The sequence below is a fragment of the Nicotiana tabacum genome, chromosome 5 (assembly GCF_000715075.1).
Source record: "Nicotiana tabacum cultivar K326 chromosome 5, ASM71507v2, whole genome shotgun sequence".
Lineage (NCBI taxonomy): Eukaryota > Viridiplantae > Streptophyta > Magnoliopsida > Solanales > Solanaceae > Nicotiana > Nicotiana tabacum.
The window spans coordinates 132,678,096-132,703,886 of NC_134084.1; the positions used below are offsets into that span (position 1 = coordinate 132,678,096).

At 37.9% G+C, this 25,791-nt stretch overlaps 1 pseudogene; it reads right to left on the reverse strand.

Annotated features, from left to right (window-relative positions):
• Nucleotides 1-495: 495 nt before the first annotated feature.
• LOC107787922 (E3 ubiquitin-protein ligase PRT6-like) lies at nt 496-25,627 on the reverse strand (annotated as a pseudogene).
• Nucleotides 25,628-25,791: the final 164 nt, after the last annotated feature.

The following is a 25,791-nucleotide window of genomic DNA, read 5'->3' on the forward strand; positions in this document are numbered from 1 at the left end:
CTGCCCGCCCCAATTGTTTTGGTTAATTCTAAGATCAAAGAAACTGTTGACAGAGTGCAAAGTGCCCATCTGGCTCAGTTGGTAGAGCTGTGGTCGTGGGTTCGAGCACCACGGTTGGCGGATTAGCTCTTTTTACTTCTGTGCGCTCACACTTCTCCATTATTACTAGTCTCTCATAAAGTTGTAATATGACCTCATTGATTAAATTAAACAGAAAAAATTTACACCAGCTACCGCCTTTACCATATCTAGAAAAGGTCAGGTAAAACTTGACTGTTATAGTTGTAAAATTAACTACTACAATTTGACTGTCTTTTATAAATTTTCCATTATAGTGAATTAGATTCAGTGTCCATGTGTGAAATTAATTCTCCAAAACGTATCTGAGACAGCTCATTGGATCAAGGAACATAAAGAGATCTTTTTAATAAGGTTCGAGGTAAGGCCAGATAAATTTATTGAAGCTGGAGGGCAGTGCAGAAGTACGCTGAGAAAGATCAAAGAAAAACTCAAAACCTATCATCGCTTTTCAACATATTGTTAATTACGTCAGAATCTACATTTTCACAGTAGTCAGAAGGGGTTGGCGAGGAGGGGGAAGGATATCGTATTAATAATCCATATACCTACTTAGACTATAATTTACACCTTTAGGAAACCAATTCAATGGATCAAAACTACAATAGAACACGACATATATTTACAATCTCTGTACAGCAATGTGTGATAATCAGCCGCTCCACCAAAGTCACTTTCATGGGCTACGAAACATCCCTTTCCGGTAAAAGCAAATCCTACTTCTCTGCCGCAGATGTCAAGCCTATTTATCTGCCACATGCTTATATGTTAGCAAAATAACTACGCTAAACATGCCATAAATTAGCAAATCTGAACCATCAAAGGATTTTTTCTATTTCCTTGTGAAGAAAAGAAGACGAGAACAAAGTAACACAGGAAAAAATAATGACTGGATTGATCAGGTGCTTGCAAGTTGCAGTAACGTCAAAACAAAAGAAGAATCAGAGGGAGGCACTAAGAAACTTTTCGCAACAACATTTTGTAATATTTTTTAGCAGAAAATCTCAATGCAGCAGCAGCAGTAGAGACTGCAACATGAATGTGGGATGGGATGGCAATGAGACAGGTCCATCCCACCCACGCATGAATGAAAGTGGAGAGATACTTAGCAGGTCAATATTGTTTTTGTTTCTTTTTATTTAGCAGCATATCTATCACCAAGTTCAGCTCAACTTAACAAAATTATTCTAGACGTCTTCTATTAGTAATTTTCCGTGTTAAACCTTTCTGATTCTTAACAAACTATTATGCTTTGATTAAGATTTCGAAAACTAAATTAAATTTAGTGAAACATCAGATTAGATTGTAATATTGCAAACTCATCTTGAATGCATAACATATCAACTAAGGTTACCCTGCCCCCAGCAATACCCTGCGCAGAAACTATGCAACTTTATTTTGATTACCTGTCCAACTATCATTCAGAAATTCCAGTTTTTTTAACTATTACTGAGCAAATTGGATAATGATTTTGGAACATAGGGAATAAAATGGCAAAGCATTAAATGCTTACTTGACTGCCTTGGAAACCAGATGCAAACAAAAAAATCAAATTTGAGGACACTCGTCTAGCTCAACTATATAGATGATTAAATACTAAAAACTAACATAACAGAACTTAAGGCTAGCATATTTTTTTGGCTTACCGGGGGTTCTTTTTTTTTTTTTTTTTGGGGGGGGGGGGGGGGGTTGTGTGGTGCGCGGAGGAATGAAAAGAAATATGTTTACTTCAAACGATTCAAATTTTTACCATCAGTTTAGAAAAGAAACAGAGGGGCTGATGCAGCGTAGTCCAGTCATTTTAATCAGATTTCACAGGTCAATTCATACACTAGAGTTTTGGATGGCTAAAGATTTCCAAGAGAACTGCAAATTTAAAGATCTAATAACCCTCACACCCTCCCCCCCCCCCCAACCCCAAAAAAAAAATCCAAATAAACCAGGAATAAAACTATATGTATAGATTTTTAATCATATCTTTTGGTCCTCATATGAAACCTCAAAAGGAAAACATCTTCTATTTGGCCCATTTCATCCCAATACCCAATAATTTCTCTCTTAAGATAAAAATGGGGACCTCTAAAATTAGATGTTCTCTAAATCTCACTCTTATCCTTAAATTGACATACAAACTCTAACCAAATTAAACCAAAATAAGAAGACTTCTGGCAAACACTATCTGAAACTAGTACTCCCTAAAATCATGTAAAACTTGGACCTAACAGTCACAGACAAGGATGCCAAATAACCCTGTATTTAGAATCAAGTTGGTCTAAGACCTCTGAGTTTTCCACGAGGGCACCTAGAATGCCCTACTATGCAGAAAATCCAAATGGATTGCCTGTCCTTGACCAAGATTGCATTGTTTATTGTAAAATCTCATTGACCAATTTTGAGCCTCCACCTAGAATTTTGGTGCCAAGTCTGGAGTTCATTTGTTGGAAACCATTTTTTAAAATCTCAGCCACTTCACTAACATGGCTTAAGGCACTTCACCTTAAGTATTTTAGCTCAGGCACTTCATTAACAGCGTTAACTGAAATATCAGGAAAAATAAATTAACTTTGTACCAAAAAACGGAATATAAGAACCATTAATCACGAATAATCACAAAAAGGAACTGTCTGGAGAACCCTGCTTCCAAGACAAGCAAATGAAACTGATCTATTCACACACTGCATTACGTCTGAAGCGAATGTTTCTCAGAATAGGAAAACGCCAAAATTATAGACTAACCTCGATAATTTGTATATTAGACAGTAGCAAACCCAGAACATTGGACATGCTGTGTCTGAGTCAAAACTCAGAACCAGACAGCTAATAACTTTTTACCATCTTTGACTAATTCCGGGGACCTAGTTAACCTGCAAGAGTCCAGATAAGCATAAAGATAAACTACCTGTCAGTAAGTAAAGACAAATATACCGAATATGGTGATCATGAAACGACCTTTACCAGACCTTACGAAACAGTCGAACTAAAGCATGAAAAAAGCGCCAATATTCGTCTGACGAAGCACCTTTGAACTACGATCCAGTCCATGAGAAGCCACCTAAATAGTTGATTCAAATAAATTAGCAAGCTGCTATAACTAGAGGTATGGAATAAAGATAAATGTGAATTTAAAGCAATAGCTATGCTCGTTTAGATTTCAGAACTCAGAAGTACAGCCAGTGTTTTGGAGAGCGAGAAGCGGAAAAAAGCGAGGCGGCCTCGCTTCACCGAAGCGATAAGCGGAAAGCAAAGCGCGCGCTCTTTTCATGTGAAGCGCAATTTAATATATAAATAAAAAATAGTACTAAATAGGCATAGATAAATGACTAAGAACTCAATAAAAATAACATATTAAATAAATGTTTCAATTCTTAAAATAACATTGGACTTTTGTGCTACTGCCAATTGCAACTCCATACGCCCAAGCTGGATCTTTATTTTGGCTTGATGCCAGTGGATAATGAGATAGAATTTACTACAATCACCAAAAAAAATAAAAAACAGAACTGGAAGAACACGGCAGAACCAGTGAACAACAGTTTTTTTATAAAAAAACAGAGCAGTAGCATAACTAGAAAACAGGGTAGAATAGAGAAAAGAAGAACTGAAAAAAAATAGAAAAGAAGAAGAGAAAGAGAAGAGAAACGAGGAGAGGAGTCGAGAGGAAGCAGGTAAACTGGAGAAAAGCAGAAGAGGAAGAGAAGAGAAACTTACCTTGAGAGAATAAGAAAAGAACTGAAGAAGAGATGTCGCAGGATGTTTTGGCTTGTAGCAGTAGCGAGAAATATTTTGGAAGAAAGGTGTGTAAGTGTATTTGCAAATTTTTTTAGAAAAAAACCTAGGCAGCCGCTGGACCTCGCTTAAGCAGGCTTTTCTCACTTTTTTTCCTCGCCTCGCTTCTCGCTTTTTTGCCTGAAGCGCTCGCTTTTTTTCAGATGCCTCGCTTTGGGTCAGAAAAGCGTAGACCTTGCGCCTCGCCTCGCTTCAGCGCTTTAAGCGAGAAGCGCTCGCTTTTAATAACCCTACAAAACTTCCTTGCTATGATGAGATAATCATGGTAGTTACTAACATCAAAGAAGAGGACAAATGATAGAGGGAAGGGGAATAAGAAAAAGTAAAAAAATATTAGAAGACAACACAGTACAAGACATGCAATTACTGTAAGTCTAGTTTAGGCACATTTGGCAGTAGAGAACCATGAACGTTGTGAAACGAGAAAAAATGGCTCTTAACGTCTTACCTGCTCAATTTTCAGTACATTATATATGTATGAAAGCGCATTTAACCGTCTAAGCAAAATGAGGTCCCTAAGCAGTGGCTAACTGTTTGCACTTTAAGACATTTAAAAGCTCAGAGGTGCACATGGTGTACATAATTAACTCTAGCTTAAGCCATACTACTACTTTCGGTTCCTTCAACAGCTTTTTCTGTTAATCCATAATAATCAGAGAAGGAAGATTCTCTATTTCTCTTTTCCTCCATAGATCAGGGTCTTTTTTTTTTAACCCGTTGTCTTGCTTTATCTCCAAGGACATTAAACAGGCCACCTAACAAATAGCACAATAAGAGGAACTGCCTCCAAGGACATTAATCAGACCACCTAACAAATAGTACAACAATAGAAACTCAGTCACCGCAGCAGTAAATTATGCAAAGTTCTTTCTATACCATATGAGTTAAGGCAGCATAGCGTTCCTCATTTAGATACAATGGCTTCCCACGATGCATTTCGCTATCCTGCAAGTATAAAGAGAGTTTAAGATCCAAATGATAAACACCAAATTCCATAGCACTGCACATGTATATCCATCCACACTAGTCTCGACAAGGATTGAAAATCATTGACCCACAAAAGAAGGAAATACAAAACAAGGGGGATAAAAACCACTTATCTTTCGGATCCTTAGAAATATCTTAATGACAGATTAAGTTGGACTGTCACAAATTGGATACTTTGGAGACATTTCCTAACATGAATTTGACTGAGACCAAATTTCTTCTCACTTTTTGACTCAAAATATAAAACTAAATAAATAAATACATAACAAAAACAAAAAAGTTGAAGATGATTTGAGGGTACAAGAAACTTAGAAAGAAACTTTTCTTCACATAAAAAAAGTACATAACAAGATTGTTCCAGATTTTATTTTGAGCTTGGCGGTTCAAAATAGCGGGCAACCTTTGAAATAGAACCTAAACTGCCACTTGATACTTTTGCATCTCTAATCCTTCACATGTTTGAGTCCTGTGCTATTTTGACTTTCATCTTCTTCTTCTTTTTTAGTTCTTTTACTCCTATACATCTTCCATGGTACTCCACTTTCACATTTTTAAGTTTGTCAATTTTCAGTTGTATGGTATTTTCATAACGTGCTTCAGCATGCACCTAGTCCTGTCAGACTCTGTAATTCCCAAGGAATTTATCTGAAAGACTAATACTGTATTTACAAGCTTTGGCCCTTCAAGAGAAGTTTCAGATGTTTATTTATTTGCGAACTTTCCATTATTCCTTTCAACAATTCTATTTTACATCTGGCATTTGGTCTATGATTTGCAAAATTGACGTCTAGATAGATGAGCTGAATCTTAATATGACTACTAAGCAACAGTCCAATTATTTGCAGTACATCTATTACTGAACCACAGAAACCCGAATGAAGAAAGAGTAAGCCATATTTTATATATCAAAGATCAATCTTCTTCACAAATAAGCTGCGCAAATTTGACAAGGCAAAAGTCCAAAATTTTATCGTATACAAACATAGAGGGTTTCTAAGTGGAAATAGTGAATAGAAGTGGAGATAAAGACAGCTCGTTGATGAACTTATACATTTATTCATATACTATAGATAGCCTATCTATCTTGATAGGTCAAAAGAGATAAGAGCCTAAGCAAGCAAGAATAAGCTGCTCTTCCAAGGAGAGAGGTAGTGGATCCATGTTTCGGTAATATCATATGTAAAGAACATTGACAGGAGCTAGGAAAGCCATTCATCAAAAAGTGGATACATTTTGGGACAACACCAAGAGGGAAATGCAATAGCATTTTATAGAGGAAGTATACACAGCTTTAAAAATAATATGTCTATATTCTTGCACTGTTTTATTTGCACCGTGCAACCTACGTGTACATAATATGACTGTTAAAAAGCTTCTGATATTAGTGCCAGATACATTGTGGAACACAAAATACATGAAGAATGGGAATAATGATATAAACTACGGGGAAGGAGCTGAAAGGGAAGAAAGGGAACAAGCCAAGTATGTACCCAAGCATGTCCAATAGGATAGGAACTAATCTTTTACAAGCAAATTACGGTTAGCTGTATGAGGAAAATACTAATGGGTAGAATGAACCATGGAACAACACTGTATCTTGAAGCCTTGATCAATATTAGAACATCAAACCATGTGTTAACACTATTCTTATACACCCGTCCCCCTTTTTTGACAAATAAAACCTTTTCTTACAAAACTGATTATTAGGTAGCAAGACGTCCAATAGGTGGCCTTTTAAACCTCTAACAAATAGTGCTCCATCAGTTGAAAGATTTAGCTCCAATTTGAATAAATGCATGACCCACAATTCAACTTCAAAAATTAAAGCCCAAAACGAACTGGTTATAAGAAGGATATGAATTACTTGATTGTCTATCCCACTTTGTAGCAAAATCTCAAGTAAGAAGCAATAAAAAGAAAGATAATTATATCCAAGCCAGTGTTATCAAAGGCGAAAAGTGCAAAAAAGCTCTAAGGTTGGGCTTTAAGCGCAAAGCGCAATAAAGCGTGGGCTTTAATGAAAAAAGGCGCAGCCGGAGAAAAAAGTAAAAATATGTATATGTAGTCCAAGACAAACAATTATAAGCATGAATAGCAAATATATGGACAAAGAAATTGAAAAAAAATTACGATAAAGTAAAATATCAATAGTTTAATAGGATTACACTCATTGGCAAGGAAAAGTATGCCTTAGAGCCTTGATGCGACACTATAGCGCCCACAAAGCGAGGCGAAGCGCTCAACATGTTTTGAGCCTCGCTTCAGGGCTTAAGCGCGCCTTTGACAACACTGATCCAAGCCCACCATGAGAGCACAAAAAGGCCTTCAAAAACTACTGAACTCGGGGCTGCTCAATTAGAACATTTTATATATCGACTTTACACAAATACCACATTTCAAATTCATGTTAGTTTTTCCCCAGGATTTTAGAAACTTCTTTGGAGTGGTCGGAGAGTATCCTATCATCATCTTATAAAAAATCACTTTTCCCGTTCTTCACCACATAAATCCAAGCTCCAACATAGCCCCAAAAAGAAAAAGATGGAAGATGAAATAAAGGAATAGAACCACAAATAGCTGTTCCAAATCTTCGAGTGAAAAGAAGATATTGCTACCAACGTGTGAAGCAAAGTCTTTCTTCTGCTATGAGCTGGATCCATACCCCCAAACCAAAGTTGATATATTCACTGGCAACAACACAGAGAAGCAGCAGAAGATGATGGATGTCAGGTTGCATTTTAGAGCTGTGGGTTGGAGAGAAAGTAGCACGCCAAGAGGGGAGACACACACACACACACACACCCACACACACACATATATATATATATGTATGTATGTATGGAGAGAGAGAGAGAGAGAGAAAGAGAGTTTGGCATTGCGAAAGACGGAAGAAAAAGGGGATGGTGATGGGAAACATCCTTTTGGTCAATATGAAAAGTGACTTGTCAGCAGATGGCTACAAAGAGGCGACCATTTATGACCAGTTCCAACTCTACTTTCTTCAGTTTGTGGAGAAAAGCACGGAAAATAACTTTGGTGCCTTACTGAATTGACCCCAATTTGGGAGGATTTTCTTGAGACTTTCAGTGCTTTCTCCTTGGGTGAAACAGTCTATTTTCTCTCTTCCTCCATATTCTTAAGAATGTAGATGAAGAAAAAAAAATTGATGTTAACTAAACACTAACCTTGTGCAATCCAAGTCCTTTTACACTATGCAAGGATAGCTAAACCACTGACTTACCTCTTCACCAAATGCGTCCAAGTATGGGGAAGGCCATGATGCCTGATGAGCGAATTTTTGAAGCAATATTGTGGTTTTCTGTAGTGAAAGGACAATCATAAGTCATTCTACTTGCCCTAAAAGACGGTATATTGCATCAGAAAGATCAAGTCAAGTAAACAAGACAAAAAGGAAATAACACTTACTCTGACTAATAAGAACACCCCAGTACCCGCTCCACAAACCATTGCATGTGTTTGGCACCCACTTTCCCTGACGAAATCAAATGTCAAACAGAATTTCAGGGACTATTAGAAGAATAAAAGAAAGATGCATTGCAAGTGCATTTGTACCCGCAACATGACTTCCAATTCGGAGAGCACAGTTTACCACACAGCAAGCACAATGCAGGCTCTTCCTGTACAACTCCACAGTCTGGACAGTGCTGTTTAATATACCTGAAAGTAGCAGAACATTCCAGGGTTATAAAAAGATAGTTTAGACAAGTCAAATAATGTATGTGAGCATGTATATACCAACCTCTGTAAGAGGTCCTGGTAAAGATGAGGCAAAAGCATCAGTTTAAATGGGACAGCAGGGGTAGAATACAAAACACTCTTTAGACTATGAGCTTCAAACTGCTTGGAGAAACGATGCAACCATCTTGGAACCACAAAACGTATTATGTTATCATTAATAACATCATCAAGTTGGGGAATCTTAAATAACTTTTCCAATTTTTCAATCTCAATGAACTCATCTGCAAATTTTTCGCCACATTCCATTGTTTCAGCCATGGAATATGGTAATCCATCTAATACGTTATTCCCGTCACTAAATGGTTCTGATATAGAAGAACGAATCAGTTTCCACAATAATGCACATCTTCTTAAATAAGGAAAACTCTGGCTACGAATTGCATCTTTGATGTCACAAGTTTCAATATGATTAGAATCAAAATATTTATAAGCAACTCCATATTCCTCCATTATTCTGTAGACATCAGTAACCAGAGAATCACTGCCTCCTGACTCGGTCAAACTAGTTTGCCGCTTTCTGCAATAGGTAATTATAACCTGAAAAGAAAAGAAATGACTTAGCACCAATCAAGCACAAAAGACCTAATCTGTAACAAAGATAACGATTGGACGAAGAAAATTTGCAATAACCTGAGTGATAGTGACAACATAGAAAAGATGAACAAGAGACAAGAATGATTCCTCGCACGACAGAAATGGGCTCGGAAGGCAATATAACACCCACATTAATGATGAAAAAGCATCATGTGCAAGAACTGGATCAGAAGCTCGTTTCCAGAACTGAATATCGGGGTACTGTAATTCTGTTTCAGAACACTCCAAAATGTCTTGCATATTACCTGCAAAGCACACCAACAATCATAAACTGCTTCTAGATTCCCGACATCAATTACCACTATATCCATGTTCCCAGAATCTCAGCTCTATCCTTTATAAATAATAGAATCATAAAAAGCAACTTATGGAGCAGGAACCATACCTCCAACAGATGGACTGTCTGGAGGCTCATCTGCAGAAGTGCCTGAGCATATAGACTCTGCAAACAACTGAATACCTCTTAACCTCAACAGGACAGTAAGTGAATTCTTTGTCCGTGTGCTTTGTACAATACTTAGTAACAAGGCTAATATAAAACAGTTTGAAGCTTTGAGTTCTTTGAATAGAGCATCAAGGCTGTAGTTTGGAGCTAAAGAAGTCTTCACAGATCGAGCAGCAATTTCTGTTGATACAAGTGAGTACTTGAGTGTGTCAAACAAGATCAGAGAATTACTAAGCCTACCAGATTCTGAAATCTTATCCTTGTCTGGGAAATACATTTCACATAATACCCCAACCACAGATTCAAGATTTATTCTCATCTGCCCAAATTGCTGAAGTGGAAAACTGTGTAGAATCTCTTTACTTCCAGCAACATCAGCTGCGCTTTGCAGGAGAAATAAAGCTTCTTGAAAACGAAGTGCTGAAAGGCCTACAGCATCTGATGGACCAGTTGAAACAGACTGTGTCGACCTTTTAGTGTCTTCAGGTAATGCTGGCAGCACTGAGTTGGCAAGTCCACGGCATACAGGACAGAGGAACTCCCCCTGAAAAAAAAGAATAAATGACAATAATTTAGCAATTCACTCCATAAGAGAGCAGAGAAGAAGAATATAAAGGAGTTTCTGAACCTGATCCGGGTTTACAATATGACCTCCTTCTATAACAAGTCTTCTGGTATACCTGCGTAAAAGTTACGAGCCAATTACTGCTATAAACTTGAGGAATTGGACGGAAGGCCAACTATGGAGCACAATAATACATCCCGCATAGTAAGTCTAACATAAAGTAACCTTTTTAAATTTGAGAAGGAAATACTAGAATAAAGTATACTAAAATAGAAGATCAGTGATAGGAAAACAACCCAGTGACAGAGAGAAATTGAATTTCGCCAAATATAACATAGACGTGACAGTAAAGTCGGTAAATGAAAGGAACCAAACGAAATCAAATCTTGAAGAACAGCAAAGATTGATAATGGCTTAAGACAGCCTCAGAAGTACAACAACAAAAGGAAGGAATAAAAAAAGCTTACAAGGCACCCACCCACTTTTTTGGTTAAGAAATTAGTACCTTTCCTTTAGCGATGATAAATAGCGGTCAAGACATCCCTGATGCACCGCATGACCACAGGATGAAAGATATACCCCATCACAATCTGATGGACCAAATCCATCATATGCTGGACGCACCATACTTGACTCCAGTTGTGCTTTGTGGCTATTCACCGACGCAGAAGGACTATGTTCTCTTGAAAGAGCAGAAATGTATCTTCCAAGCAAAAGTGACGCAGCACGCCTACTACCACCCAATGCTGAGAGCTGCTTATCATTTTTCAAAGGATCCCAGTTCCATGAGTTAACATCCATTTCTTCCCGAATCAACGAGTACATGTGTTCTTCTAGCATCTCAAAGGAAGAGACTGTCTTTTTCTTTACAATGCTTGATACACAAGGAGGTTGAATGTTCTTCATTGAGGGGAATTTTGCCTTGATATATTCCACAAATGCTTCCACTTCATTAGGTTGTCCTTCTAAAGCAAGCTCATTTACTTTATTTTGGATTAATTGCATTAACCAAGACGATGAAATAATTTCTGAACTTCTTGAGAGATTGCTCCTTTCAGATAAAATGTCTTTCATTTTTTTGGCACAAGACATGGGCTCTTTCCCAGAGCGGCGAGTTTGTTCCCATGAAGGAGGACCTTTGTTGGTGAAACTGAGAAGCCTGGATTTCTTATATCAGGAATCAAGATGAAATTAGTATCGTTCACTTTATCAGGAGGATAAATTAACGTTCAATAATCAGATAAATCACCAGTCATATCCAAGTAGAAGAAAATGATATCAACACATAAAATAGGGCCACCTACCTGAAGAAGAATTAGGTAAGATACAGGACTTTTAGAATTTGGGTCATGGCAAAGAGAGCAAATCACAGGAGTAGCCTCTTCAGATCTAGGTCTAGCATCTGAATTGCATGACTCTTTACCACGTTTAGAATCATCTACAGCAGCATCTGCTGTGGTATCAATGCTTGCTAAAAACTTGGATTGCTGGGCCCTCATCTTCTCCTGTACAGTAGGCATGGAATACATTGAGAAAGTGACCGAGTCAAACCAGATTCTCCCTGTACTGTTAACTAAAAACAGAGAGATTAAGTTTTCTCTAGTTCTACTATGGTATGGCAACATAGCGCAATGGAAGTATGTATCAGAATGACAATGACACAAACAACATTCAAATCTATGATATGTTGTGCAATTCTCTAAATCTATGTTTCATATATAGAGGAAAAGCAATGCTAGCTTCAACTTTAGGGAGAAAACTAAATTGCAACACTTGATTCTTTTTAGCACCAAGGAGCTTTTTTATGGGGACAGTGCATGTTAATAAATAGGAGATACATGTACATGTTTGTTACCATATTTGGTAATATGTAAGTTCAAACAGGTATCCAACTGTCTTCCTTTATTCGGAAATACTCTCTTTTATTAAAATTGATGTTAGTTTCCAGGCCAGTTGCGCATACACCTCGACAACTTCACAAGGTACCTGCTATCTCCCACCAGCACAGATACAGGGTAACTCTTGCCACCAAGACTTAGGCAAATGGGAAGAAACTACTCTTTTTATAATCGTGTCCGGACCAGCTTGCACACACCTTGATTAATATCACGAGATACTTGCTACCTCCCACCAACAACAGATACCAGGTAACTCTATCCACCAAGGCTTGGACTGATGGAAAGTAAAAACCTAGTGCTTTTTGCCTTTGCGGGACTTGAACTTGAGACCCATGGTTCTCCTCCCCTTTCATTGACCACGAAGCCACACGCTTAGGTTCTTATCTGGAACAATAATTCCCTCCATGATATAAATATTTGGGTCTCCAACATTCCATGGTAGACTTGACATTAATACTTGTTCAAGATATGATGGAGGAAAGTATTGTTCCAGTGTTATCCTTTGCGGTGTATAAAGCATCAAGTCATAGACACAGATATAATAACAATTACAATTGCCTGTTCATCTAAAAAATATTACAATTGCCTGTTTGGAACCCTAGAAGGATGTTTTGCAGTTTGGGAGAACTTCTGTTCATTAAATTATGCAGCTGTGATAATACTAAAGAAGGTAGAGTTTGCTAGGTCACCATCCTCCTCCTCCGGAGAATATGCATTGTAGTATTGCAGGATAAAGTTAGGTCTCCTACTTCATGTGGAATGGAATAGGTTTCTTGCCCTGAACAGGTGTGAGGCAGAATATTCTCAGTAGCAGCAATTATAGCATAACCTACATTAAGTACGAATGCTTTGTCATTTCGTTTTGATGGGGGATGACCAGATTAAGAGGAGATGGCAGACCTACTTTCATAAACTTCTAAATGAAGAAGGGGATCAAGATATTGTTCTAGGTGAATTGAGGAATGCCGACAGTCTCAATGACATTAGCATTTGTAGGCACATTGAGGTCGAGGAGGTCATGGAGGCAATGCGTAAGATGAGTAGGGGCAAAGCAACCGGGCCAGACGAAATTCCGGTTGAACTTTGGAGGTGTGTGGGTAGAGCAGGTTTGGAATGGCTGACTGAGTTGTTTAATGTTATATTCAAGACGAATAGGATGCCTGAGGAGTGGAGGTGGAGTACAATGGTTCTGTTGTACAAGAATAAAGGTGATATCCAATGTTGTAACAATTATATGGGTATCAAATTACTAAGTCATACCATGAAAGTTTGGGAGAAAGTGGTAAAAATGAGAGTGCGAAGGACGGTGTCTATTTCAGACAACCAGTATGGGTTCATGCCGGGGCGTTCTACCACAGAAGCTATCCACCTAATTAGGAGGATGGTGGAACAGTACAGGGATAGGAAGAAGGACCTCCACATGGTGTTTATTGATTTGGAGAAAGTGTACGATAGGGTTCCTAGGGAGGTTCTATGGAGCTGTTTGGAGGCTAAAGGGGTTCCAGTTGCCTACATTAGGGTGATTAAAGATATGTATGATGGAGCTAAGACAAGAGTTAGGACAGTAGGAGGCGACTCAGAGCACTTTCCGGTTGATATGGGGTTGCATCAAGAGTCTGCGCTCAGCCCATTCCTATTTGCCCTGGTGATGGACGTACTGACTCATCATATTCAAGGGGAGGTGTCATGGTGTATGCTATTTGCTGATGACATAGTTCTAATTGATGAGACACGAGGCGGCATCAATGAGAGGTTGGAGGTCTGGAGACAGGCCCTTGAGTCGAAGGGTTTCAAGTTGAGCAGGACTAAGATGGAATACCTAGAGTGCAAGTTCAGCGTCGAGCCGACGGAAGCGGTAGTGGACGTGAGGCTTAACTCTCAAGTTATTCCCAAGAGGGGTAGTTTCAAGTACCTTGGGTCGGTTATGCAGGGGATTGGGGAGATCGATGAGGATGTCACACACCGTATTGGGGTAGGGTGGATGAAGTGGAGGTTAGCGTCGGGTGTCCTGTGTGACAAGAAAGTGTCAGCGTTAGTAAAAGGTAAGTTCTATAGAGCAGTGGTTAGGCCTGCCTTATTGTACGGGACTGAGTGTTGGCCGGTTAAGAAATCACACATCCAGAAGATGAAAGTAGCAAAGATGAGAATGTTGAAGTGGATGTGCGGGCACACTAAGATGGATATGATTAGGAATGAAGATATTCGGGAGAAGGTGGGTGTGGCCCCCATGGAGGACAAGATGCGTGAAGCAAGACTCAGATGGCTCGGGCACATTCAGAGGAGGAGCACTGATGCATCGGTGAGGAGGTGTGAGCGACTGGCTGTGGTGGGCACGAGGAGAGGTAGAGGGCGGTCCAAGAAGGATTGGGGAGAGGTGATCAGGCAGGACATGGCGCGACTTAGGATTACTGAGGACATGGCCCTTGACAGGGTATTGTGGAGGTCGAGCATTAAGGTTGTAGGTTAGGAGGAAGTTGCGAATATTTCTACGGCACACTCGAGTAGGACTAGACATTTAAGATTTAGTTTTAGGATGCTAGTGGTTATCTACTGATGCATGGCTTTATCTACTAGTTATTATTGTACTTTCCATCTATTTTGTATTTCCTATATTGTTGTTATTTTATTATGATTCTATTGATGGTACTAATATATCGTCTCTTGTTTCCTTCTTGAGCCGAGGGTCTCCTGGAAACAGCCTCTCTGCCTCTAAGGGTAGGGGTAAGGTCTGCGTACACATTAGCCTCCCCAGACCCCACTAGTGGGATTACACTAGGCCGTTGTTGTTGTTATTGTTGTTGTTGCTTTGTCATTAATACTAAGTTGTATTATTTTTCATTTGGTCATTGTAATTACACATATTGACACAAAAGATGTTAATACACTTTTCTGAGTTAAGAAAAGAGATACCTTCACTAATCAACTGAAGAATTTTTAGCTTATAATTTTACTTAAAAAATAAATATTATTCTGAACATTATACGCCTATAGTCCAGGTAAGGCATAACGTAGTCAATAGACTCAAAGTTAACTCCACCAGCCAAATCACTAACAGGGAAGATTGTGATTTTAGACAATAGAGAATGTATTTTTGTGATTGTAACTAGAGGGATGTTAGTTTACCCTATTATTTTCATTCCACTAACATTATCCTTTTCTGGTACATAAAGATTTTTATACCAAACATGTATTTTTTTTAAATACTGCTATTAGACAAAAACGAAAGTTGCTTTGACCAAGCATGTAGAATTTAATGTGGAGATTGCTAAAACCTGTATGCCAGATAAGGATAATTATTTTTTGATTTGGTACCGTCTACTACCCCCAAACCCCCTACCTAGAAGTCCAGTTGCATGTGACTCGAACCCCAAACCTTATGGTTGGATGTGGGTCTTTACCATTAGACTATCCCTCGCCCGTATGCCAAAGAAGGAATTTCCAATTCTCAAGTCTTGACATACATAGCAAACAGTCGACACAACAGAGCAGCAAAATCAACAACTTCCCGCTAATTGCTTAGAGAGCTGAAAACAGACTATCCATATCTACCAAATTATTTTTTGAACAGGCCATATTTAGCAAATTATTGAACAACATATCATTAACTTTCTCTTGTGTAATCTCACCAGTATAGCAGCTTGTCTCTCTCGAGCTTTAGCCTTACGCTTATCACTGTCTGAAAATGATCTGAAGCTATTAGTATCATCACTTGGAAAGGATCGAGATAATTGATTGACCACTTCCGGAGCAAGGTCTTGCAGTTTGTCCATGCATTCGGGTTGTAGTTCAGCAAATTTCTTCAGGAGACTTTCAATCAAAGATGACAGATTAAACATTCCAGCTTCCATAAAGTCATTTACTTTCTTATGTTTCCTCATTAAGAAAACGAGTAGAGACAGCAAGCTCTGATCACCAAATCTACCCACTGATATTTCTTCACAAGCTAGTGCTAAAATAGGAACAATGTCACCCTCACAGCAAAAATGTTCACCAGATTCCCTATGTGCATAACAAATATCCAATGCTAGTGATAGCAAATGCAGTGATGTTAACAGAACACCATCTGGAGCACGTGAAGCATTTGATTTATCAGAAAAAGCAGCATAAGATACAACTGTGCGGATAATTTGGAGGATCGTCCTACAGGTAGCTACTTCAGCTATTCGACTAAGAGGTTGATAAATCATGCTCCATCCTGGAAGCTGAGTGGTCAATGCTGATGCATTACAGAAACGCATATATCTTTCTTCGGCAACTTGCAAGTCCCTTGAACTCCATCGAGGATGGTACAGATCCAGTTCCTTCCAATAGGGTAACCGCAGTTTGTACATACCCTGTGATAGATAAGGAATTAGTGGACATCACAGGATATCAAAATATCAGATTGATTTCCTTTGGAAATGTACAAGGGTTAAAGAATAAACAAAATGTTAGACATAAACCTGATTCATGCCAGAGGGATTTGAATACATTGCTATTCTGTCCAAAACTTCCTGAAATTTATCAATCTTGGAGAGGTCACGAGGAAGAGACTTCACCAACTGACTATGAGTGGCATCACCAATTGATAGTCTATACACCAACTCTCTTTGCAAACATCCACTCAAGGTTAGCCCACAAAACCGTCGTTCTTTCACTATTTGAATAATTAGAGTAAGCATCTCTTGAACTAAAGCCGGTTCATACCTGAAAAGAATGGCAAATGGTATTAGATAGAGCAAGTATTAGATGCATGGAAAAAGTACTTGTGAGATCCCAAAGCATCACACATTATCAATACAGAACATATACAACAAGATACACTATCAAGCAAAAACATACAGTGCAGATCTCAAGTGAATCAAAATTCAAGTCTAGTTAACCAATAAGAATATTAGCCAATCTATGTCCAGCAATAGCCTCAATGAAGGGACCATCAATCAACTCAAAGAGTATATAGCAACTAAGAACCCCTATACAAACTCCCGCTGTTCTCTAATAAGCAACCAAAAATCCTCCAGCAAGCGATCTTAAAAGGGTTTCTTTTTTTGTTTGACTCGTCAAAATCATGTGAATGCAAGGATGACTCTATTCATAGATGTCCGACACATCCCTATACATTTTTTTCCCGACATGTATAATGATCACTATAGGCATGATTTTTAGAAACCTTTGTAAAGTACTCACAGTGAAAAGAGTTGAGTAGGTTCAACTATAAAATAGCATACGGGGTACCTTATCGCCTCCCCTCCTATCAAATATTTCATCTTTAGATATTAATATCCAAGGTAGGGGACAATGTCTAACCCCTCCCCCGCCCCACACGCACTCTCTCTCTTCAAGGGAGAAGTTAAATATAAAAAACATGTCCCTAGCTATTATCCAATCTTCTTTCTGATCTTATTTGTTTTAAGTTTCAGGATATGCAGATTTGTGCAGACACCTCTCCCATGATTCATGAAATAAGACACAATTTAACATCTTTGGCTCCAGTGAAACTATAAAAATTACAAATTTTAACAAGATCAGTGACTCTTCTATCATCTCTTGGGTTATTTTCTTTTTTGCTTTTTAGTACTAGTAAGGACATACCAAAAAAATCTGGAAGATTATATGCTACTCAGTAACACATGTAATGTAAATATTCAATAGAAAAAGCCATCAGAATAATTTATTCTCAAGAGCAAAACTATCATCAGAAAATCTCAAAATATATAAAACCATCAACATTTTTCACTACCACTTTTCCAAAATGGAATTGTTGCTAAAAAAGTTCGGAAAGATGTAACTAATCAAGCATTTCTTTCTATAAGGATCTAACCACTGTTAAACATATGATAAATGTGTATATCACTTAACAAGACTAATTGAAAGGACCAGTATTAATCACAAGTATTACTTTTGTACAATTAAGAACAAATTATGGAATATGATTATTATGACAATGACCAATCTAAGTGTCAAGATCGTCCATATGTACTGATGGTGTACTTTAAGACTAAATCATTAATTAAAGAAAAGAGTGCTATATATTTAATCCGCTGAAGCAAACACATAGTGGATGAAAAACGGAAGTCGTCTAGGAAAGAAAAGGAAATGTGAGACATACTCACTAGGGCGTTCAAGATTGAAGGATAAGTAATTTGATAGCTCAAAACGTTCTAAGATTCTATTAATAAATAGATCAGCAGGGGCTAGTGCAGCACAGCATTGAAGCAGAAAGAGGTCAAGTTCCAGACCCTGCTCAGACCTGCACAAAAAGTTCAGAAGAAGAATGTTTAAATACTATCTGAGGAATCTTTAAAGATTAAATCTCATATAGATTAGCATAACAAAAGAAATTCCTTAGTCTACATTGTAGGGCCATGTATAAAGATTGCACATTGAACCATTTACGTACCAGCGAACAGAGCGATAGCACTCACAGGATAATATGGCCGCATCACCATTCTTACGCCACATTCCAGCATGAACCTGAGCACAAAACACCCTAATCCGAAGAGTGTGTTCCATAATGAAGGCAGAAAACCCATGTGGGTGGTAGCCTCCCAGAATATGTCCAAAAAAGTCACAAGGGATAGAAGATGACAAATTAGCAGAAATAGCACCTGGTTGTGCAGTCTCCCCATAACATTTTCCTAGTGCCTTCTGTAAAACCATCGAAAGTAAACGTGCAATGGAATGTGAACAGATATATCCTGCAAACTAACTTTATATACTATATCAGGCCAATCAGACAAACTCAGCAACCGGAGAGCTTCTAATTCAGATGCATGATCTCCTTCCAGCAAACTGGCATCATGACCACCAAGGCAAGCTGCTTCTCGGCCGGAACTTTGGCCAGAATCCAAGGTAGTGCCACCATTCCGGGAAGGATAAAAATATTCTTTATTAGAACCTTCAGCAGAAGTCGAGAGTCTAACGCCATTTGAAGGAGGATTCTGTGACTTGAGGATTTCTCTGCCTCTTCTAAACTTTGAAAGTGTCTTTTTAAACACGGAGAAATTATTGCCAGGAGTAGAACTTTTTTTTGGACATAATATCTGAAGGAGAGGTCCCAAAGAGTTATCGACTACCAGCCAATTTTCAATGGCCTTTATGCACTCGAATGTTAAACATAAAACCGATGATGATACTGAAAAACTATCAGATATTACTTCAGGGGGCCTGGATGTGTGTTCTAGTGGACTCCTTCCAGTCATACTGCATACAGAACTTTCCTGTGATAGCCTTCCCACTTTTGCATGTCTTTGGCTATCTTGTTCTTCAAAATCTTCTGTGTGTGTATTGGAGAAAGTATCATCAGCATCTTCTGCACTACTCATAGAGAAAGCACCACCCGCCAAAAGAGAATGAATATTTGCAATAGAATGACCCAAAACAAAAGGCAAATGCATATTCTCATCCTCTTCTTCTACATGAACACCAGTTTCTCTTTTTTGTGGGTTCATTCCTTGCACAAAAGCCAGTAGTTTCATCCATGTTCTCAATATATCTCTTCGATCACAAGTCACATATCTGGGTACAGCAGAATGGCTCATGACAAATCGGATATCTTCAACCACACGGAGAGTAGTTTCATACAAATTTGCCCATTTCATGACCTGAATAACCAAGCAACCTCAGCAAACCAATGGCTGGCAATACAGAAATATGGTAATACAGCTAATAGTAAAAGCGAACTGACAATATCATAAAACCTAGGTAAAACGAGCAGAAAATCAAACAAGACTAGGTATGTCATCACTGAACAGAACTGTAAAAAGAAAGAAAAGGAAAAGAAAACAAACTAGTTCTGCATTTGCAAAGAGCCTAAGGTCCACCAGAAATAAAACTCATATTGAGTGTTCATATATTTCAGATGACATCCTTGTTTGATCGGCGGAAAGTAAGCCCAAGAAAAGAGCACAATTTTATCAAGCACCTTTGTCAAGCATGAACATTTCTCCTTCATTGTTTCTTTTAAATGGATTATGAAGCAACATACCAACCACCGTTAATTAACTTTCAGATAAACTACATCCAGCGCAATTTATGCTCAGATGACCTGCTAAAGACAGCCATCAACGGAGAGCATTTACTCCACTACAGAGGAGAAAAGAACCAAGACGGAAGCACTTGAAAATTCCTCTTAATCAATTAGTCAAGTGTTTCCCTTATCATAAAAAATAAAAATAAAAAATCGGTCAAGGTGTACATCAGAAACCCCAATGGTGAATAATCTGACAAAGGTGTTCAGTAAAATTCATTAAAACAATGAATTGCCAACTAAACTATGACTATACATAATTATTCACACTCAAAAACACAGCATTAATGGATGCATTAAAGAGCATTTGACCTTGGGAAAAATATAATGACCCATGAAAAAATGATCTAGCAGTTATATGTTTAAATACTAGCTGATATTGCTTTTTTTGCTTATTTCGTCGAAACAGAGAAGAAATTTTCGCAGCCAACAGTGTCCCTATTGGTTGATAAAGTTAGAATGAAGATCATGGGAGATCTTATCTCGAATCCCAACAGAGGCAAAAAGCTAGGTGATTTCTTCCATATGCATAAGCTTTGGTAGCAAAGTTACTCCGAAGTCGATATTCCTTGTATTGGTAACTATTACATGCTAAAAGTATATAAAAGATATAGAAGGCAAAATATGATGAAATTAAATTAAAAAATAAGTAAATAAATAAATAAAGGACCCTCTACGTTATTAATTATGGTTGTGTCTATTATTCTCTTAACTCGTAAGGTATTTCTTTAAGTAAGATATAGTGGATAAAGTTCAATGCATTAAACAAAAAGGAACCCCCTATATAAAGAAAGAATCCTAATTAACCAGTGGGAGTATGAGGTACTAAGTAGAATAGTCGAGTTGTGCCCTTATCAAAAAAAAAATAGTCGAGTTGTGCAAGTTGATCCAACCACCAACGGAGGAAAAAAGCAGAGCAAAGAAATTTATTTTTGAACGTCAGGTCAACTAATACACACGAGATTCAAAACCAAACTTGGCCATTCAAGGCTATTCTATTAAAATAAGATGAGAACAGATTCTAGTGCAGGAGTTAATGGCCTTCATTTCACGCATTTGTCTACATATCGCAGAAACTAAAACTATTTTATGTATTCTGATTCCGACTCATTAAAAAAGTTATGTTGTATGACTTCATTTCAACTCCTATATTCGATGTAATTTATAGCTTAATCTATCCATGCATAGGAAAAGTTAGAGCATTTATGAGGTGATATCCAAAGAAGTCTACACCTAATATACAAAATTTTGCAGAGGAATCATACATACATCTCCATCCAAGAACAAGGAAGAACATATTTAGTAAAATAAGCTAAAGGGCAGCTTAGTGCACCAGGATCCCGTTATGTGCGGGTCCAAGGAAAGATCGGACCATATTGGATCGATTATACACAGCCTTCTTGCATTTCTATAGGAGGCTCTTTCCACGGCTTGAACCATAACCTTCTGGTCAACGGCAGCAATTCTTACTATTATCCCAAGCGTCCCCGTCTTAGTAACATAAGCTACACAAGGAGATTTTTACACACGTCTAAACGGAGAAGGAAAGAGGATTGCTATTTACACACGTTTAACAAGTATATAAATATGTTTTTTATCGGGAAAAAAACAAGTATATAAATATGCTTATATCAGAACTTTAGATTTCGCACAATAATAACAATGATCCTTAATGTAATATAATTATCCAAATCATGCTTATTGATAAATTGAAAGCATAGAGCATTACCTGCAATTTACCATCTTCTCCAGCGCAAGACACAAGTATGTCCCCTAAACATCCCAACAGCATGGACAAAAGATTCATTTCCTTCACAAGGCGTGGGGTCAAAGTAGGCACCGTAAATATCTGCACGGAGAATGTTGATAGTAGAGGATATTTGTTGAAAACTGTATCATTACATTCCCTTATTGCCTCATTCACAACAGTTGGGTAATAGCTCATAAATACTTTTGCAAATTCGTATTTAAATTGAGGTTCGCCCAATAATTTCAATAGCAATTCATGAATCTTCTTCACATTTTCTTCAGTGACCATGAACCTCTCTGCCCTCACCAGAATATCTAGTAACCCTGCTGAAGAAGATACTCTCCTAGAGATAAAACTAAGCAAACTTTCACTATGCTTACAGAACTTCAATAGCATCTCCACCACTGCAGATGTCAACTCATCTGTAACCGTTTTGAGCTCAGTAGTATGATCATTTTCTCTTGGGTTTTGCTCGGAGACGCTTTCTGGAAATAGGAGCCTATTTCTCCAAGAAGACAGTAATAAATCAAGTACAGGCCCCAATGAGTTTGCAAACTCCTCTGGAAGAGGTTGTATCTGCTCAGCACCTTTATGCTTGGAACAGAACCCTTCACGTTTCCAAGCAGTAACATCTCCACAATCGCAGCAACCCCCACCTGTATAAATGATAGAGTAATCGTGGTCCTTGTGGTTCCCATTCTGGAAACATGGAACACAAATTGCACATGTTGGATCATGCTCACATGTACGGCAACGATATGCAATGTCATTGTTACCCCAAACGGCCCCACAAACACCACGCTGACCAGTGTCTGCCAGTTGCTCCAGTGCTCTACTTGGTTCACCGTCAAACATCAACCACTGTAACCAATTCATACTTTCTCCGAATAAATCTTTAACATTAATGCTTGAGCTGCCGGTGGATTTTGGAGACTCTATTTGCTGTTCTGTAATAACCTCCATTGCCTCCTCATTAGTAGGCAAAAGTGCAGAGACCAACTCTCCCATTTGAGACTTATTACTCTTCACATAAGCAACTAAACCAGGCTCTAGTTGTTCCAAATTCTCTGCAGGAACTCCAAGACTGTCAAGCCTCTGACAAGAGAACAAGGGGTTAGATGTTAAGATCCATTTGAAAGAACCAATTCCCACTTCTTAAACCAAGAACAAATAGGGAATAGACAAAATATCAACAAGAGATCAAATCTGTTTTTCTTTTCTGATTCTCACAGTTCACTTATCCTATTCATAGTCATTCCTCCACACCATACAAAAATATCTAGAAATGGCAGAATTTACTATCAAAGCAGGGAAAATGCGATATACCCATCATTGTTTATGATTTTCCTTTTAATCTCGACAGCTAAAACATATAATAACTAGTCAACTAGGGTTAATAAAGTAGCACCAACTAGAACCAACTACCCCCCTCCCCCTAAATAAACAAAGGAAGAAAGGAAAACAATAGTTGATCGAAGGGATATTCTGCACAGTTCTGAGAATGGGAAGAGGGCGAGCATAGTTCTCAACCATAAAAATCACAAAAGCCATAAGGAAGCATTTGAGTTGTCCCAACATTAGTGCTTTAAGAGCCAGTTTCCGAGAGATACACAACACATATCCAAACTATTTTTCCTAAATATATCATCTAATAAGAACAAAGAACTATTGGAATGAAATGAGAATAGAGCGGGATAAATATAGAGGATTCATACAGCCGAACCCAACTAGTTTGGGATTGTGGCGTAGTTGCTCGATTGATCGATATCATCTAACAAGAAGGCAGCAGATATTATGAGAGCAACAAGTACCTTTTTTTTTGGTAAGTACTAAGAGAGCAACAAGTACCATCGCAATAAAAACATGTAGGCCATCATTGCATCTCTTGGAAATTGAACTTTCAATACATGAAAGCATAAAAGAGAAAAGAGAGGGGAAGAAAGCTGCAAATTCTGTAACTGTGTCTATGTTCCTTTTCCTCGAAACTTAGAATCCTCCTTGATGCAACCTGAAAAGGACCATCTCTAAGCAAAGGTACTCTTCTTCTTTTTTGCCTCTGACCACTACTGACCTCGTTACAAGGTGATCCATTTATGACCCTAATAATTTCAAACATTAAAAAATCAGTTCTAAGCCTTCTTTTTTTTACAATGAATCAGTTCTAAGCCTTACAATATCACCATTTACATAACACCTTAAATAGTGACAATGGGGTCATGCATTTTCACTTTACCAACCAAAATCTTTCTTCTATATCTATCTGCAAATCATCAAATAACAGATATGCTTCTCCCATTTTCACCTGCAGATCCTTACTTTAATTGTCTTACCACTCACCAATCACCATTATGAAAACTCCACCGCCCACTGATAACCGTCTGATTCATTTGTCCAACAACATAAGCTCCTCCTAGTCAAACGTCAAGACCCCTTATAGCAGAACTACTCGTACATCAAACAATTTAAATCTCCATATAGCCTCAAAAGCACGCAGAGTCTTCGAATAATCCCCTAAGTTAACACTCTCCTTTTTGGCTACCTAAAATCCTGCCTCCATGTAGCCATCCTTCAATTTCCAAAGTAAAAGACTACCTTGTTTCTTAATCATAGGATTAATAGTAAATCAGCTTCAGCCAAAAAGTTCCATTTGTTATGGCCAATTACACGAGAATGATTTTCTTCTCATCCAACAACAGTTTTTGGATCTTCTATTGAACAACTTAAGAACAGGATTTAAGAAAAACTGCTCCTAATTTAGATAGGGTCCTCTCAGTAGACCATGATATTGCATGGTCTGTTCCCAGAGGAGGAAGTAAAGTAGCTTTTCCCCAAATCCTAAATATGTGTCAGGAAATTCACTAGATATGTACAAATATTAAAATTATGAACCCGGTAACTAGCACTTGAGGTCATTGTTTGTCCTAGAATCCCAAACCCATAAAGTTCAAATTGTGTATTCGTCTTTGTCTGTTCCCTCTTCTTACAGATAAATAAGCGGGTGCAAACTCTAAGTAACATATAACCTCAATGCAAATGTTTAAATATTCGCACATTTGGTCAGCTGACATGTCAATTTACTGAGAACTATGAAAAAGGTCCATTTGAATGTTTTGCTCCCCTCCCACCCCCACCCCCACCCCCACCCCCGGTCATTGTCTTGCTGCAGAGCTTAATTCGAAAACAGGAAAACAAAAAAAAAAAAAAAAACAGAACAAATATAGAATCAAAAAATGAATCTTGTAAATTATAATTGCCTCAAACACGACCAATATATGATTACCTGAAGAATACGGTCCCGAAAAGTGAGCGTGTTTGACTCGGGCGATGAGTCAATCTCCATTCGGAACATTGACCTAATCCAATCGGTGCAATTACAATTCACAATTCCACAATTTCGTCTCCCCAGGGTTAAACACCAGTGTCAGTTATACTTTATAGTTGTACTATCAAATATATTGAACCCTAGCTGATTATAGAGCATCAGATCCTTAAATTAGAGTTCAAAGCACTGAACTTTTATTTGTAAAATTGGGAAATTTTAACAACAGTGTCATCGCTCTGGAACGATCTGTAATAGTACTCTTTTTAATTTTTTTCGGATAAAGCCTAATTGCGTATGTGCAGTACTATTTGACTTTAGCCTTTGGTAATTCGTCTTACAAAATGAAAGGCCAAAATGAAAATAAAAGACAGTCTTAATAATAGAAATAGCAAATAGGCCAACACCTTTGCGACTTGTAACAACTACTACTCCTATGATCTTTTGCACTTCACCATGATTCTTAAATGTGAAGCACACACTTTTGTTCCTGACATAATGTTTGGTTAAAGTTTCTATGTTGTTATTTTTAACCCTTAACTTTTGTAAATTAGTATTAGATACGTATATATGAGTATAACTTTTTAAAAATTTAATAAATA